Genomic DNA, 18,511 nt, shown 5'->3' on the forward strand with positions numbered 1-18,511 from the left:
GCGAAAATGATCTTAGTCCATGGAGTTACAATGGGACTTATAGTATTGTCTGAAGACAATGGAGACGCTCACTGTGTGCCACACTGGCCACAGCATGGCTGGCTAGTGGAGAAAAGGCATAAGATCGTCTCTGTCTTAAGATGCTTTTAGGAAATGGGGCTTTGTTCTGCAACCACACAGAATAACTACCTCACCAAGAGAGTGAGAATATCAGTTTGCGTAAACTGAATACTATTATTATAATATATATATAATTATAATTATTATTATTTATTTAATTGGATACAAAAATACATCTGCTTTTGAACTAGGCCCAGAACAGGGTGAAAGAAAATGCTGGAGGCATCATTTAATTTTTTTTATTGGGCAAAAATATGTTCAAAATCTAAATTGTGTCTGCTAAACAGTGGACAAACACTCACTGTTTATAAAGACACTTGTACTTGCTGAGGGCTAGATCCACAAAGAATGTATTGCACGAAGCAAGTTGCACCCTTACTTACAATTCATTATGAATTGAAAATGGGGGACCCTGATGTAAACAAGACGAAAGTCTTTCATGGTCTGCATCCCCTTAACAATAGACCTATCGCTAAGCCACGGCCCCTTTGAAAACTTGGACAAACAAAGTCGACCGTGAATGACTGTTGACGATGGCCGCAGGTAGCCCCTTTTCTGACTGTGATGCAAGCCTTGCTTCACAGTCACGAAACGGGCTAGGCCGCGGGAGATTTACCACAGCAGGTAATAGACCTGTTTTTTTAAAGATAACACAAATATTTCATCTAGAAGCAGACAGAGAGGGTTACAATATGCAGTGGAAAAGTACGTTCATGAGATACACATTTACCTTAGACCTCCATGGTGATGCAAGCATTAGCTATATATAACGTTAGCTAGCTACTCTCAAGCATTACTTACAGTTGACTTGATTGAAGATTACAAGAACTATGACGATAATCCATGATTACTACTATTGCTGATACATTTTAGTGGAGAGGGGAGCTATATTCAAGTAGCAGCTAGTACGAGCAGTGTTCTCAAACAGTAGCCTTATTTCTTTTCTCCCCTTCTCATTTCTGTTTAAACCATAGGGCACCAGGGTACTGTGCACACATCATTGGGCTCATGTACAGTTTAGATTTCTCGTGCATAAAATGAAGACACTGCATCCTGTACAAGTCGGCCACAGCAGTGGCATAAACTCAGAGGGAAGAAGGTAGCAGGCCAGCCTATAACCTCTGCAGTGGTGGCAAAAGTGATCCCCACCTACACTCCTAACAGGTAGTTTCAAAGCACAATAAAAACACTGATACATTTGGTAATAAAGGCAAAATGGTGCTCATTCACAGTTTATAGATATACATTTCTACAGTGAATAGTTAATACTATGCATAACACAGTTAACCGTAACATGTATCTTTCTGCCTTTAGGAAAGAGTCAGGAATAAGTGAGGAAATATACAAGACACAGAGGAATGAGAGGCACACCTATAAGCTACATCGTTAACCAGACCCCTATAGGTAGCAGTAGGTGGAAAGGACTACCCCATTGGTTGTGGCTTGAGCTATCAGGTAATGGTATTCTTGGCTGGAAGTTAGACAGCATGCTCACAACATACCAGATCTGGTTGATGTTTGTCAACCTTATGTTAGGGATCCTCTCTGACACAATTTTAAATGTCTTTATCTTTGATATAGCACGTTCAACATGTATCCTGTGTGCAGCCACTTTTTTTGTCAGGCAGACATCTGTAGAGGGCATCTGCCTTTTTCCTCTGACGAAGGGTGGGATGTTTATTTCAAGTCCAATTTCTTGTAGGTCATTTTCAATTAAAAGTCCTTTATCTACCATAAGCCCATCCCCTTCCTGCAGATAGCCATGTTTAAGCAGATTTTTCATTAGCTTAATAAAGTTGCTCTGCCTAACTATTTCTTTGTCAGACATAGATCCAGTGAAAAGAGTTGAACAAAATATTACAGAACCTCGTGGATCACATGCTATGAGGGATTTCAATGTGTTTGCGGACTTGTAGGTTGAGTTGGGGTTTGCATTTTTAACTCTGTACAGTCTAATATTGCCATTGTTGTAGGAAATTCCTCTCTGTACTTTCCTGGCATTTGTGCCATTATTATGTCTCTATGAGGCCATGCGGGTAGTTCCCCTAGAACCAGGCACGTGCATACATAGGGGTGAAGGGGTGCCCGGGCACCTGCCTTTTTCGTTTCTCATTAGAAAGTGCCCTTTTTATGCCACCCTCTTTTTTTTTTTTTTTTTTTTTTTTTACAGTTGCACATATAGATATACTGCCCTGCCCTTCCAAATGAAAGATGTCACGATAGAATCTAAATATTAGGTAAAGAAAGAGAGAGAAATGCCACCCCTCTCGTAAATAATAGGTCCTTCCAGCCAACATGTAAACCGCGCAGGGCCAGCAGTGCACTGAACAGGAAATTGATATCCAGCTGTTGTTGAGCTCACGGTGCCCTCACCCTCGAGTCGAGACCTCTTTTTTTACAGTTACTATTTCAACTAAAACAAAGCAAGAGTACACATCAGGTAAGGTATTTGCCCAACAAAATAAAATGTCGGGTTTGCAGTGCACTGTATATTTTCGTGAAACACGTCGCCAGCCCCTCCCTGTCTGCTGCTGCTAGTGCAGGAAAATCACGGAGCATACTCTCTCTCTCTCTCTCTCTCTCTCTCTCTCTCTCTCTCTCTCTCTCTCTCTCTCTCTCTCTCTCTCTCTCTCTCTCTCTCTCTCTCTCTCTCTCTCGCAGCTGTTGGTCTGGAGCGCATATTGTGTTATTAAAGGGACACTATGTAGTTTTGGTGACATCTATCGGTGAAACTGAATGTACCATGATATACTTGTATTAACCCCAAAAATCGGGCTCGCGCGCTGCGCGCGCTCGCATTACATTTACTAATTAATGCCCTTTTATGATTTCAGGCACCTGCCTTTCTAAGGTCTTGTGCACGTCCCTGCCTAGAACTGTGAACATGTAGTCCACCCATGCATTGAACAAAGTACCAACATTTCGTTCATCAATCATAAATCTAATTGCCAAATCTTTTAAATCATGATTTTGTCTCAGTTTCATAAGAACAAGCAAGAGCTGCACACGCAGGGGCATTGTGTTAATTTGCCAATCACTTCTGCTATATGTCAATGGGACTGAAGTTTGCTGTTTCACTGCTAGGTATACTAAACACAGTAGCCTACATAGATTATTGAATTGATCATAAGTGAATCCAGTGGCATATTTGAAATAGGCTGGTACATGGCTGTTCTGCAAGACCTCTGGTGTTAATCTATTTGGTACTTGATTATGTCTCAGAACAGTATTTATACTCGTCACTGATTCGATTTGTGCTTGTTGATTTCTCAATCGTTCATCTCGCTCCTCTTGTCCACCTTCTTCCATTTGGGGGAGGCTGCTCCACAGGCCGGGAGAAGTGCTTTGAGGGGAAAAGACAGTTAAGTTAAGTTAGCTAAAAACACCAGCTAACTAGCGTGGAAGAAAAGTCAGACAGAAAATTAATAACCGCAAAGTTGATGTTGATAACACTGTAGCTAGCTAGCTAGGATAACACCAGCTAGCTAGCTGGCTAGCTTGCAGCTAACGTTAGCTAACTAATAGTTTGGTCTACGTTTCTAATACATGCCGTCAAATATTATGTCTTTATGAATTTACCTTACCTTTGAGCAAACATAAGTGTCCTTGGAAATGGTCTTCACATTCAGTTGTGTATGTGGTTGATGACACAGTAGAATCCACCGCTTGCATTTGCAGAGTTTTCTTTTGGGCTTCGGAAAAGGTACAAAATATACTCCTCCACCCAGTCTTTCAGGGTACCTGGTGTCTGAATTACAGGTACCCCACGCACAGCGTTTCACCATCAGATATTAGGTAGATAATAGGGATGCTCGATATTGGCTTTTTTACCGATACCGATATACCGATATTGTCCAACTCTTAATTTCCGATACCGATATAAACCGATATAAATCGATATATGCAGGGTCCCCCCCCCAAAACGGAATAATTTCAGGTCATTAACATTACATATCTCTTGTTGTGGAATTAACACAACATTATGCATACTTTTGACAATAAATAAAATCAGAATTTGTTCTTACTTGCTTGCCTGGTTTTAAACTGTACCGATATTTTCCGATATCACATTTTTATGCCAATATCGGCCGATAATATCGGTAGGCCGATAATATCGGACATCCCTAATAATAACATATAAACTGAACTCTTCACACTGGTTTCGATCACAGACGTTTGGTTTGATGCGCCCCACAAATGGTTTTTCTGGTGATGTCCGAGTTTTCTGCCAGCGGGGATTTTCGCTGTGATATGATTGGACAAATTCTATTTGTGGCGTGGTTTAGCGACAGGTCTATTGTGTGTATTGAGCCGTACTGTATTGTACCCATTCTGCAATCTGTTAATACCATTTTTTTATCCACTTTTTTTCTCCTTATTTTCTATTTTCCTCCCATCCCAATTTCGCTGTTTCCAATTCTCCCCTCCCCTGTCTTGAACGTTGCTCACATATGCCCCCCACAGGTCGGTCGTAGGGAGGATAGAAGTCTTGCATCACGTGTCCCCTCCGGTACACGAGGAGGCAGCCTGTCACATCTTTTCACCTGCCAGCGCGGACTCTCATTGGCGAGGTGTAACGTGTGGGAGGCTCACACTATCCCCGCTATTTCCTGTCTCTGCTGTGCAGGCGTCCCCCAACTGACCTGTAGGCGTCGCTGTCCACAACGTCCAGATTACCACCCATCGACTTCCACCCGCTGACTCTGCCAATTGAGCCAGTATGACGGCCGGCCCAAGCCGGAGGCAACGCAGACGGCCGGATTTGAACCTGGTGTCACTTGCGTTGGTGACGAGAGCAATGTCCGCTGCGCCACCCAGCCTCCTCCTTCCTTTTTTTTTATCCACTTTTTCTCCTCTTTTTCAATTTTTCTCCCATCCCAATTCCGCTGTGCCAATTCTCCCCTCCACTGTCTTGAACGTTGCACGCATATGCCCCCCACTGGCCAGTTGTAGGGAGGATAGAAGCCTTGCATCACGTGTCCCCTCCGATACACGAGGAGGCAGCCTGTCACATCTTTTCACCTGCCAGCGCGGACTCTCATTGGCGAGGTGTAACGTGTGGGAGGCTCACACTACCCTCGCCATTTCCTGTCTCTGCTGTGCAGGCGTCCCCAACTGACCTGTAGGAGTCGCTGTCCACAACGTCCAGATTACCACCCATCGACTTCCACCCGCTAACTCTGCCAATTGAGTTAGTATGATGGCTGGCCCAAGCCGGAGGCAACGCCGACAGCTGGAGTCGAACCCGGTGTCTCTTGCGTTGGTGACGAGTGCAATGTCCGCTGCGCCACCCAGCCGCCTCTGTTAATACAATTTTCATTCAATCAATCAATCTGCACGGTGATTGATTGAATGAAAATTTTATTAACAGATTGCAGAATGGGTACAATACAGTACGGCTCAATACACACAATTGTTAAGGGAATGCAGACCAGAGAAAGACTTTCGTCTTGTTTACATCAGGGTCCCCCATTTTCAATTCATAATGAATTGTAAGTAAGGGTGCAACTTGCTCCGTGCAATCCATTCTTTGTGGATCTAGCCCTCAGTGTTTGCTGCAGAGGAGTGCTTAAGGAGGATCTGCAGGGAACACTACAGGAGACATGTGAGGGGGAAAAGCTCTGATCATACATCACTGAGCAGCCTGGGAATCTGCATGGCAACATGTAGAAATGTATAGCATTTTCTCCACTGACTCACCGTATGTATTTACCTGGGCCTGGGAGGGGGCTTTGAATGCAGGCATGATGATGGGCGAGTCCTGCCAGCCAATCAGATGTAAGTTGAGTCATGCGCTTACTGCCTCTTTGCACTGCTTCGGTCCGGCAAGCGCTACCGGAGTTACATGGCCAGTACAGAGAGACTCAAAAGGAGCTTCTATGCCCAAGCCATCAGGATGCTCAATGACTATATGCAACACTAACCCATCCATCTACATTCATTGCACACGCATCCACATGCACACTGTTACGGACACTGTCCTTATGGATATATATGGGGAGTTATGTATGTTATCTGTTATGTATATAGGCATGTTTTGGTTGTTGTTCTGTTTTTGTCTCCATCCTGTCTCTCAGGCCATGTCCACATGTATCTGGATATTTTGCAAAACGGATATTTTCAGGCTCCGTTTAAAAAAAAATCTCTTCCACACGATAAAACTCGATCCAGACACAAACACATAAACGCATATAAATTGCTCCAACATGCATGCCGGGCCAGTAGGTGGTGATACGCGATATCTCAAATACCATAGTGGTACCAAGCGGACAGGACGATTGACAGATACAATGTCAATGTTGAGATCACAATCTCCCGATTCTGAAACAAAATATGACGAGTCCTTATCACAAACTGTTCCAAAGATATTTAATGTTTTGCTAAACATGTCTAGTGTTGCACCCGGCTTTAGACCAAATAGCTAATTCTAAATTGTGTTAATAGACGCCAGACAGAAGAGCGTCTGCACCTGATGCGCTCTGATGTTGTGGATAGTTGAGGATGTTGGCATTACGCGTGAGTGGTCCCAGGATGACCTAATAAGATTATTAGTTGAATGGTTACTGTACAGGAATTACAGGAATCATTTGAATATATGCGAGTTACGTGAACATAGCTTGCCCGTGGACACAAACCTTCATACGCATTAACAGCTCTGTCTTTTAATACACACTTATATCATACAGTAACGTCAAATAAGATATTGAAAGATAAAGGATGAAGTCTCCGTTTATGTTTTTGAAAACACCGTTTACGTGTGGATAAAAGGCCCAAGCGTGGAAGAAAATGTCCGTTTTGCTAAATATCTGGATCTTTTGCCAAACGGATATTCTCAGGCTCCGTTTAAAAAGAAATCCTCGTCCACACGACAGTGTTAAAAAAAGAAAACCTGATCCAGACGCAAACACATAAACGCATATAAATTGCTCCAACAAGCATGCAGGCCAGTAGGTGGCGATAAGCGATATCATTTCCATTGGCTATATTGACATACATAGATGATAGATAGATAGATATAGCGGAGGATTATGCAGTCCAGAGGAAACAACCAATCTAGATATGTCACGATTCAATGCTTTACTTCTGCGCACTGGGCGACGGAGAGATACAATGTCAATGTTGAGATCACAATCTCCTAGCCCCTTTCGTGACTGTGATGCACCGAGTGAATCCACAGTCACTTGCTCAATAGGAAACCAACCTAGATTTACCATGAAGGACTGATTCTAACCGAACCGTTCGTTATACAAGTATCACAGAGACGTTTCAAAGATACTCACAGTTGCACGAGGGTTTCGGACAGACATACGGGATGGTTTGAAATCTCGGCGTTGCTAATAAACATTTTAAATATTCTTTATAAACTGCTCAAAACGGCATTATTTCCGGCGTTGGGTGCATGATGCGCATGCGCTGTGATCACACCAGGCAGCCAACGCCGGAAATAATGCCGTTTTGAGCAGTTTATAAAAGATATTTAAAATGTTTATTAGCAACGCCAAGCTTTCAAACCATCCCGTATCTCTGTTCGAAACCCTCGTGCAACTGTGAGTACCTTTGACATTTCTCTGTGATACTTGTATAACGAACGGTTCGGTTAGAACCAGTCCTTCAGGGTAAATCTAGGTTGGTTTCCTATTGAGGAGCAAGTGACTGTGGATTCACTCGGTGCATCACATTCACGAAAGGGGCTAACAATCTCCGGATTCTGAAACTAAATATGGCTAGTCCTTATCACAAACTATATATATACTAATTACAACAAGACATTCATTAATTGCATTGTACATGTGGTGCCGTCGTCGCATATATAAGTAAGGATAGTTTGAATGACATTTCAGCACCAAGTCCACCGAAGTTATTATTACTTCAAAGCGCTAGGTGTAATAAGGATGTTTTAGGTGGTGGTAGTTTCTCTGTTAGGACATTATAGCTGAAATATATAGCCTAGCTAGCCTATAGTCAGTCTGATATATAGAGAAATAGTAAAGTAATATTCGCCAAACAATCTGACGGGCCAGATATTATTACGGCCCGCCACAGTCTGAGCATGCGTAGTGAGCTGTGGCGTCATCGTTTATCTAGACTATGCGTTTACAGTGGCTGCACAGATCCACTGAACGGATATTTTGGAAAATCTTCACTTTAAAATGCGTTTAAGAAAATCTCTGTTTATGTCTCTGAAAACACCCTTTACGTGTGGATGAAAGGCCCAATCGTGGAATAAAATGTGCGTTTGGCAAAAGATCCAGATACGTGGGGACATGGCCTCAGTATCTGCTTCTCAGGTGTTCTCTTGCATCCAGCCCCAGCACCAGCTGGTTGCAATCAGCATCTCACTCCAGTCCAGCAGCAGCTGTTGCTAATCTTCAATCAACCTCTACACCCCTCCATATATCCCAGTCTTTGTGTCAGTTCCCTAGCTCTTTGGTTCATTGTTGTGGTAAATATAGCTCTCTGTGTCTTTGGTGGTAATTATCTCTCTGTGTCTTTTGGTGGTAGAGCTCTGGCTTTTGGTGCTTTTGGCAGAGCTGGTAAGCTCTGGTTCATTGCGCTGGTGGTTTCTAGAACCTTATCTTTAGTGTGTTGCTTTTGGGGTATGTTTTGTAGAGCTGGTGAAGGCTCTGGTACTTTGCACTGTTAGTATAGGAAATATCTTTTGTGTTAGCCTTTATAGTAGAGCTGTGTCTTTTGGTGTAGTGCTGGCAGAGCTTTCCATACAGAGCTTTGTTTCATTGTATTGTGTTTAGGAGTCATTATAGTTTGTGTTTATTCATTCATTCATTCCATTCATACATTTCTGTCTAACCCTAACCTGTATTTGTTCGTTAATCCCTGTTCACCCAGCCTATGGTGATTACTTTTCTGTATATTAACGCTTTGTTTCGCACACATGGACATTGAGGACAGGAAGATACCCTGTGGTCTACATTTTGCATCACGTAGGTGACCTGATGTTAGAGACACCAGCTTTAGAGTGAGCACCACCACCTGTACTTTTGGGCGTTCGGTGCCTGTAAAGGGGAGGGTGGGTTTTCGGTTCCTTTGTGTATTTGATTTGGTGCCACTGGTAGTCATCCTTGCTCTCTGTGTTGCTGTGTTTTTGTAAATAAATATTGTTATTTTGGCAAACTGTTTCATGGTTTTGTGTCACTACACCCTCACCTACCATGTCTGTGGCCTTGTGTTGCGTCCCCTTACTGGGGTGCATAACAACACACTCACTTTAAACACTCACTATATCCCTACCTTATTTTAGCATTTAAAAAAGTTAGCATTTTGTACTTTGTTTGCATTTGTACTTTATTTTGTATATTGTATCATTTGTAGATTATTTCTACTTTTTTTTTTTACTGTATGAAGCACAATCTCAGGGGGCTCATACAGAACCAAGCATTTCACTGTAATGTACATGTACCTTATATGTGCAACGGATGGTACCGCAAAGCGCAGTCACAATCGACTTCCGATGTTGTGAAGTGAGTCTGCAGGTTCTTTTCACTGACGTAAAGCTCATTATTCTTCTAACTTATGTCTGTCGAAAAGGACACAAATCTGCCGGAGATGAGCCCTATCCAACAAACGAATCCTCCTCATTGGAAAATAATTTAAAACAGACGTAGATGGACAAACAAAGCATCCAGAACCAATTGAGAATAATACAAAAAAGAAAAAGGCAAAAATCTGAACAAGAGATTGAGACCCTTTAGAGAAGCGAGATGTTTACGCAAGAGTGGCGAAATGTAGTAGATCATCCAGTAACTAAATTAAATAAAGAAATAAGCAGCCTACATTTTGTCTCTGTAATGTTTAATTAATTTCCTCAATTCATGTTTAATAGAGTGGATTTCCTTTACCCCAAATACAATAATGTTTGCATATTAATATACATGTCCAAATTGTTTCCTCATTTGATGGGTGTATGGTATTGGCCAAGTGGTGAAAGAAGGAGTCACAGAGGCAGTTGCCATAGGAAATGTATAATAGAAAAAATACACTACTTTTCAAAACATCAAAAGGAAGTTATTTTCAAACTTTTTCAAGGATCCCCAAATTTATATGTAACTGGCCCCCATTTGATAAGATTGTATCCAAGTGAACGTCAATTGACAAGATATTTGATGAAGAAATTATTTAATCCAGAATTCCACATCTGTCTATACTGTAGGTAGAGAGATAACAGAGGAGAGAGTAGAATACTCATATACATTATCTCGCTGTACTAACTCTTAGATAAGAATTAATTACATTTAGCTGGGGATCCCCTTAGCAACCCCTGGGACAACCACTCTAGCTTGTGTTGCCTCCAGCATGTCCATGATAGCACTGCTTCAGAGGTTCTCCTATCCCTGGATTTATACCAGTAGCTCCTCAGAGAAAGACAAACCAGTTACATCTCAATCAATCATCAATCAATTATCGAACAACAGCCAATTTGACCTGGGCTGCAACATACAATATATTAGAATAGAATCTAAATCCTTTATTAATCCCGAGGGAAATTCGGCACTACAGATCGCTCACATTGAACAATGAACATTTAGGTAGTCAATAAAATAAGAATAAGAATATAATAATATTAAAAAATAAGAATAAAATAGAATAAAGAATAAAATACGGTCCGGGATATACAGTACAATCTGGTATGTATATACATTCTAAAATCTTAAATATAAACTATACAGCCAAAAATATACAGACATATACAGTAAAATGTACAGTAATAAGTGTAAACATTTAAAAGTGTAAAGTGTCCAGGAATATTTTGCCAGGCTGTACTGTCACCCTGTGCTCAGTGATGCAGTGAGGCCCAGTGATGCGTTATAGAGTATAATGGCTGTCGGAATGAAGGCCTTCTTGTGCCGTTCAGTGTTGTCACAATCACGGCGAGAGCCTCCATCTCTCCGCCTGCTTCCATGCAGCTTCCGACTCCATCATCCCCACGCTGTCATCTGGCAACAATCAGCCCAGCTGAGAGTCGTCAGCTCATCACCAGCCCGGATATCAACCCTACGGATCCTGCTCCTGATCGTCTCAGTGTTATCCTATCAACCTAGGTACGAGGACGTACCAAACCTTGCTGCTCTGCCTGTATTGCCTGCCATGTCCTAACCTCTGTTCTCCCTGTGCCCAGGACCATCACTCTCAGCCAGGCCATGTGAGCGGCGCGGGGAGCGGAGCGGGCGGTTTTGATGTGAGCGACGGAGTGGGTTTTAAAATGGGTCGGCGCGACGTCCGGAGCGAGAGTTCTCCTCCGCTCCAATCCACTCCGGGCCGCTCACAGTGGTTTAACACTGATGTAATATACATGTAGTACAATGCCAAAGCAACAGATGGCGATGTACAAACATGAAGGCCATTTTCAACCAATGAGAAGGGTGAACCGTCACTCACATCCTGTTAGAAAAAGTATATGACGCCATTGTTGTTGTCGTTAGCTTACATGCATTGTGGCTAGGCTAGCTATCATCGCTTAGTAGAGCTATAAACAACGTTATTTAACATTGCAGAATGGGTACAATTACAATACGGCTCAATACAAACAATTGTTAAGGGGCCCAGGGGGTGTAGACTGTTGTAGTTTGGTCAAATCAAGCAAAAAATTCAAATTGCTCCAAAAAAGAAATATCTGCCGAGCGATGTGGAGCGGGGACCGGGGGGCGCTCGATTCAAGGTGAACGGTGAGCGAGCGGAGAGCGACTTGGGGGCGGGGTCAACATGAGCGATTAGCGGAGCGGAACAAGCCGTCTAGACCGAAGAGCGGATTTCTCGCCCGCGCCGATCTGCTCACGGGCCCTGCTCTCAGCCGACGCTGTCTCCTGATGTACCACCCGCCCGGATGTTCCTGAGAACCTCAAGCAAGAGTCACTACTCGTCCAAAGTCACACATTCTTGTATATTCTCTATTGCCTTGTCTGCTTGGTACCCAAAGGAATTAAAACCAAAATGCTCCATTCTCTCTCTCCCTGTGTTCTGCTATTGGGCTGCGCCACCGCTGCCCTAACAAGTGTTACATCTATAAGTCTTAGTCTTTTTTCAAGTCAAGTCAAGAGTTTTATTTGTCACGGCATACAAGTATACAATGAAATGCGGGTGGTCTTGCCCGCGACGATGTGCAATACAGTGGTACAACATATAATAGAATCCAATAAAAAAAAAACATTGTGCAATAAACAGGTAACAGGTAACATGGTGTGACATCTCGGTATCTGTACATAGTTATTTACAGAGCATATAGGACATGCTAGGTAGCTTTAGTAGTGCAATACACTGTTCCTGTTGTTATACTAATTTAAAGTGGCCTTTCCTCTTGGCCATAAGTGTGCGTGTGTGCGGCATGAGTGTGTGCCCGCTCTTGTTAAAGTGTTAAAGTGGCTGCTAGTGTGTGAGCGTGCACAGCGTGCGTGTCGTGTGTGTGCTCATGTGTGCTTGTGTGTGGATAGTTCAGTGTTCTGTGGCACTCAATGTTCATTGTTCAAGGCTCTGATGGCCTGGGGGAAGAAGCTGAGCCTAAGCCTCTCCGTCCTAGTAGCTGGGGTTCGCAGGCGTCTGCCTGACCTCAGCAGCTGGAACAGGCTGTTATTGGGGTGGTGGGGGTCTTTCATTATCCTGCAGGCTCTGGATTTGCACCTCTTGTTGTATAGAGCCTGCAGGGGAGGTAGCGCAATACCCGTGGTACGCTCGGCTGAGCGCACCACTCTCTGTAGGGCCTTCTTGTCCTGTGCCGTGCTGTTTCCATACCAGGCAGTGATGTTTCCGGTCAAGATGCTCTCTACAGCTCCTGAGTAGAAGGACTGGAGTATCTTCCCCGATACTCTGAACTTCCTTAACTGTCTCAGGTGGTAGAGGCGCTGCTTCGCTTTCTTTACTACTGTGTCTATGTGTGTTGACCATGTCAGATCCTCTGAGATGTGGACCCCCAGGTACTTAAAGCTGCTCACCCTGTCCACGGTAGCCCCGTTAATCATCAGTGGTGTGTGTGTCTCCTGCTGTCCTCTCCTATAATCCACGATCAGCTCCTTGGTTTTACCAATGTTCAGGAGCAGGCTGTTGTCCTGGCACCAGCGTTCCAGTACCTCAACTTCCTCCCGGTAGGCTTTCTCGTCGTCGTCCGAGATCAGCCCCACCACCACCGTGTCGTCTGCGAACTTCACTATGGAGTTGGAGCTGAACTTGGCCACACAATCGTGTGTGTAGAGTGAGTACAGCAGGGGGCTTAGAACACAGCCCTGGGGGGACCCGATGCTCAGGGTGATGGTGTTGGAGGTCTGACCCCCCACCCTGACCGCCTGGGGTCTTTCACTCAGAAAGTCCAGTACCCAGGCGCTCAGGGCGGAGCTCAGACCCAGCTCGATCAGCTTGTCCACCAGTCTGGTGGGGACTATGGTGTTGAACGCTGAGCTGTAGTCAATGAACAACAGTCTCACATAGCCCCCCTTCTGACGGTCAAGGTGGGAGAGAGTGCTGTGCAGTACCTGGGAGACCGCGTCGTCAGTGGACCTGTTTGTCCTGTATGCAAATTGCATAGGGGTCTAACACTGAACGTGCTCCTTCTATCAGCCAAGTCTGTGTGTATTACATTATTAATTTGTAAAGTTAAACAAACCATTCCAAATTACCTGTACATTATTATGGGCACTTAAATAAGTCTATCCCCAAATAACAACCAAACACCCCTACACTCTATCCAACTTGGTATTCCCCCGGGAACCCCTCCTAGAAAGAGACTTGTATTCTCCCAGCTCTAGTTTGGCAGTTCCAGGTGTAAACCAGAGGTATGGTGAGTTGCAGGAGAGCGCAGAGTCAAACACTCAATCTGTAGCAATTCATATCAATAAACAATATTTGACTCATAATGTGTGTTTCTGTTATTTATGTATCTGGAAATGTGCTTAGCGTACATATTATGAATGATACAATGAAAAGGCCTAAGCTAATGTTTGGCTAGCCTGAGCACATGTGAGAGACCAGGGCTGGATCAAGCAGACCCTGTTACGGGTAAGTGCAATAATAATAATGTTCAGCCACTACAAAAAATATCAACAACTGTCAAAATGTATTACAATAGGATTGACTTACTGTGGTGTGTACATCTTACTTACAGGGCACGGGATACCCCCATGACAATGGGTCTTCCAACAAGTCACGCTGAGTAGACAAAATCTACGGTACCGCTGACTGAGGATTCCGGTGAAACTAAGTGATAAAGTTTAGCGACGGCTTAAAGGTTCATGCAGTGGATTTATGACCAGAAGCTTGCCAGTTCAATCCCAGCAATATCTGCGCAGGGGAAGTAATGAATAACGCTCTTCCCCTACCTCTACGACCCACCCTTGAGCTCGCCCTTGAGTTAAGGCACTTAATCCTGGGGAGCTGCTCTGCGGGCCAATAATGTCAGTCTGTGTGGCTGCACCGTAGCAGCTCCCAGGTGGAAATGTGTGGAACCGTGTGAGTTGCTGACAAAAGAGCACATGTGCTCAGTGAATATAAATACGTTTTATAAATATATACTGCAGTTTGCATACATGTACATCATGGCTCATCGATCCGTTGGATTCTATCACTCAAAAAAGCATCGCTGCGGATATGAAAAACTGACTGAAAGCCTCTCTGGGAGAATAAAGTGTGAGACTGATGACGGCGCAGAAAGAGAGGGGATGAGGTCAAAGGACTTAATCCCCAGAAGGTTTCCTTCACAGAGACGCATCCCGGGGCGTAAGACTGTTTTCCTTAGACGATGCTTAGCTCTAAGTGTATCTTCCACTTCTCTTCCCTTCTTAGATTGCCTTGGGGCCCGGTTGCGAGTCCAGTCGCTCTCCCCTCTATTGCTCCACGCCACGACTGTTTTTAAGTAAGAGCAGTCGGTAACCCCTGCAGGCTTAAAAAGAGACGTTCTACTTCAATGCCACCACTATAAAGAGAGCCAAATCTTTGGAAGGGTACTGAACAAACTGTCGTGTGGACGGGGCAAATTGTACAAACATATAGTACAAAAGGTGATGTGAGATATCTATAACATTAGTACAGAATATATCCAGAGTGCATTCCTTCGACGTACCACATAAGTGACTTGCCATCCTATCTGCCTGTGTTTTATCTGCTCACCACCATGGCTACCCGTGTTTATTACGGCAGTTACAGTTGGCAGTATGCGTCTCTGCCTACACATCTGTTCATTTAATCTATTTGTGCCATCGGTATGTTTTGCTGAACATGTATGTCGGCGTTATCAGCGTTACCTGGTGTGCGGGCATGCTGCATGTCAACAAACACCCGGACAAACTTTTTTAGTACTTAGCATACTGTAGATTAAGATGTGAGTAACTGACCCCCCTAATTTTTTATGAATTTTTTTTTAAATGATTATTTAACCTTTATTTACCCAGGCATGTAGCATTTCCCAAGCTGGACTTTACTTCAGACAAAATGAACTCCTTGAGACTGATGGCTATGGTGCGGTATGCCAACCATTTATTGACAGTTTCACCATTTGACACCGTAAGAGCTGAAAGTGGAAACAGACATACAGTCATTTGTTTGTTCAAACCACGTTTCCAGTGAAAGGTATAGCACTGGTTAGCATTTTAGCTAGTTCAGCTCAATACACAAAATATGAAGATTGCCAAATACAACACAAATAACACAATCCATAAATAAACACGTACCTCTTCGCCTTCCAGCTAGGTGCTAAACAAGGTAAGAAGGGGTTTCCTTCACGAACTGTTATATTAATGAGAGATATCCTTTATTTACATTAGTACTCTCTCCCGTCAAGCATTTTTCTGAACTCTAACGTTAACCGGAAGTCGTTGTTGCGCAAGTTAGACACAGCGTGAGCGGGACCACCAGTATCTTCAAAAATAAAAGACAGCATTTCAAAATAAAAGACAGCATAAAACAATTCCACGTAAAATCAAGTCTAACGTTATAAACAGAGGAATTTGGTTCTTTACACTCCCATCAAATCATTGTTGTTTCAAATATTGTAAGAAACCATGCATAAGCAAACACAATGATTTCTCAATAAACCATAAGCAATAACCAAAAGTTATGGTATTAAAGTTTTGTCAAACACTTCAAACAAATACATCCTTAAGAGATGCAAGGGTACCTTACTTAGTGAACATCTAGTCACTTATCTAGTAATAAGACCAGCTTCAAGAACTGACTGTTTAGTGAGACGTTCACCCTTCTTTCCCAGTTTCCTGTCACCTAGACATATTGTCACTCTCCTAACCAGACCATCTCTATCCACTATAGTTTTAGAAACTCTACCTAATCTCCATTCATTTCTCGGCAGATCATCATCTTTCATCATCACTATGTCACCTATCTGGAGGTTTCTCTTTGGCGTGTGCCAGCGTTGCCTGATGGCGATAGTAGGTAACTTGGGGAGATAGATCCACACGCTCTGGAGGGAGATCGGCCATTCTTTGTTCTTTTGTGTCTCTCCTGAGCCTTCTGCAGGTCACACATCGACGGAGATGAGATGCCACGACCCAACCAAATCCTAAGATCCAGTAGCCCTTTGATCTGACCTTGTTTATGGTTATTCCTTTACCGTGATGTTTGGCCTTTTCATGGCAGTGTGTGATGATCATCTTCGTGATGTGATGTTCCTTCGGAATGATCGCAGGGTGTTTGACTGCATGGGGAAGATTGGAGTCACAGAGCCTTCCTCCCACCTTGATTACACCATCCTTGATTGCAGGGTGGTTGACTGCATGGGGGAGATTGGAGTCACAGAGCCTTCCTCCCACCTTGATTACACCATCCTTGATTGCAGGGGTTTTGACTGCATGGGGAGATTGGAGTCACAGAGCCTTCCTCCCACCTTGATTACACCATCCTTGATTGCAGGGTGTTTGACTGCATCGGGGAGATTGGAGTCACAGAGCCTTTCTCCCACCTTGATCACACCATCCTTGTCTGGAAAGGGTTTGAGGCGATGCAACTTGTTCTTGAGTGGCAGCCGAGAGCCTGTCTTCAGTAACTTCAGTTCCTCTGGATATGTTTGTCTCTGTAGGTCTTTGATTATTAGGCACTCCACGTCCTCTCGTTCCATTACTGTGGAGAGACCATTTGACTTCTCTTTGTTGATTCCGTTCTTTAGTTTGTCTAGGAACAGGATGTCATCCTGGGAGACTGTTTTTCCATCCTCCTTGGCATCCTTGAAGTCGGACTCCAGAACGTGAATGGAATCTGCAGGGGTGACTGGTGGGAGCTCCTTGACCGCGATCCGGAAGCATTCGCTCGTCTGGCTTGGAGTGTCACAGCGCGGTGAAGAGCACCCCACAATGCTCCATCCTAAATCAGTCCGAACTGCATAAGGTTCATCATTTCCTCCTGTCTTGGTGCCATGGCCCTTGAACAGTCATATCCTATCAAGAGACCAACCTCACAATCCTGTAGCTGTGGAATCTCGTCTACGACTGTGGAGAGATGATTCCATTTCTTGGCCGTTTCCTTTGTTGGAATGTGGGTGCGGTTCACCGGTATGCAATCCTTGGCATAGGCAGGAGGAAGATCGATGTGCAGGGAGGAGCTATAACCTCGTACACGAAGCCCTGAGACTCTTTGGGTTTTGACTATTGTCTCTCGTTCTATCATGGTAGTTAACTTCAGTTTAACTGGACAGGAGTCTGCCTTTAGAGTGTTACTGACTTCCTGGTTGACGAAAGTGTCCAACAGGGCGTAGACCAGTTTTTCCGTTCCTGGCGTGTTCCTTGAGGACACCCACACAGGCACAATCATTGACGTGTTGGTGGCTTGTCCTGCTCCAGCAGTAGTGACTGCCAGTGACGTTTGCGGCAGCCTCTGTTTGAACAGCTTTGCGTTGGGAAATGTTTTCCCATGGTTCAGGCCTTTCCTTTCTCACATAGCTGTCATCATGAAGACAAGTGGGATGGTTACCTTCGCAGGTGTCGCAGGAATGTCGATGACGGCAGTCCTTGGCACTATGACCGAATTTCGTGCAGCCATAGCAGAGCTTATTCTCCTTCACAAATTCCCGTCGTTCCGCCAAGGTCTTTGCAATGAACTTGGGACATCCATGTAGACTGTGTTGATTGTCCTGACAGAACACGCAAGGGGGCTTTACGTTTCCCTTGGCTGGTCTTTGCCTGTCACTGTCGGCCTCAGTTTGAGTGCTAAGAACACACGCTTTGTTCCTGTTGGGGTCCCTGTTTAGTTTTTCTGTGCTGGACTCAAGGGTGCGGAAAGCATGGAATGAGGTGATCGGATTGCAAGCAATTTCTGCTTCCGTCTCCACGAATGTGGCGAAGTCCTTGAAGCTGGGGAACTCTTAAGTCCTGTTCAGGGCTTCGGTAGTCTTTCTGTTCCAGCTTGACATTGCCCAGTCTGGCATCTTTTGGATTAGCCTTCTATTCTC

Source organism: Notolepis coatsorum, assembly GCF_963971535.1.
Source record: "Notolepis coatsorum genome assembly, chromosome: 10".
Classification (NCBI taxonomy): Eukaryota; Metazoa; Chordata; class Actinopteri; order Aulopiformes; family Paralepididae; genus Notolepis; species Notolepis coatsorum.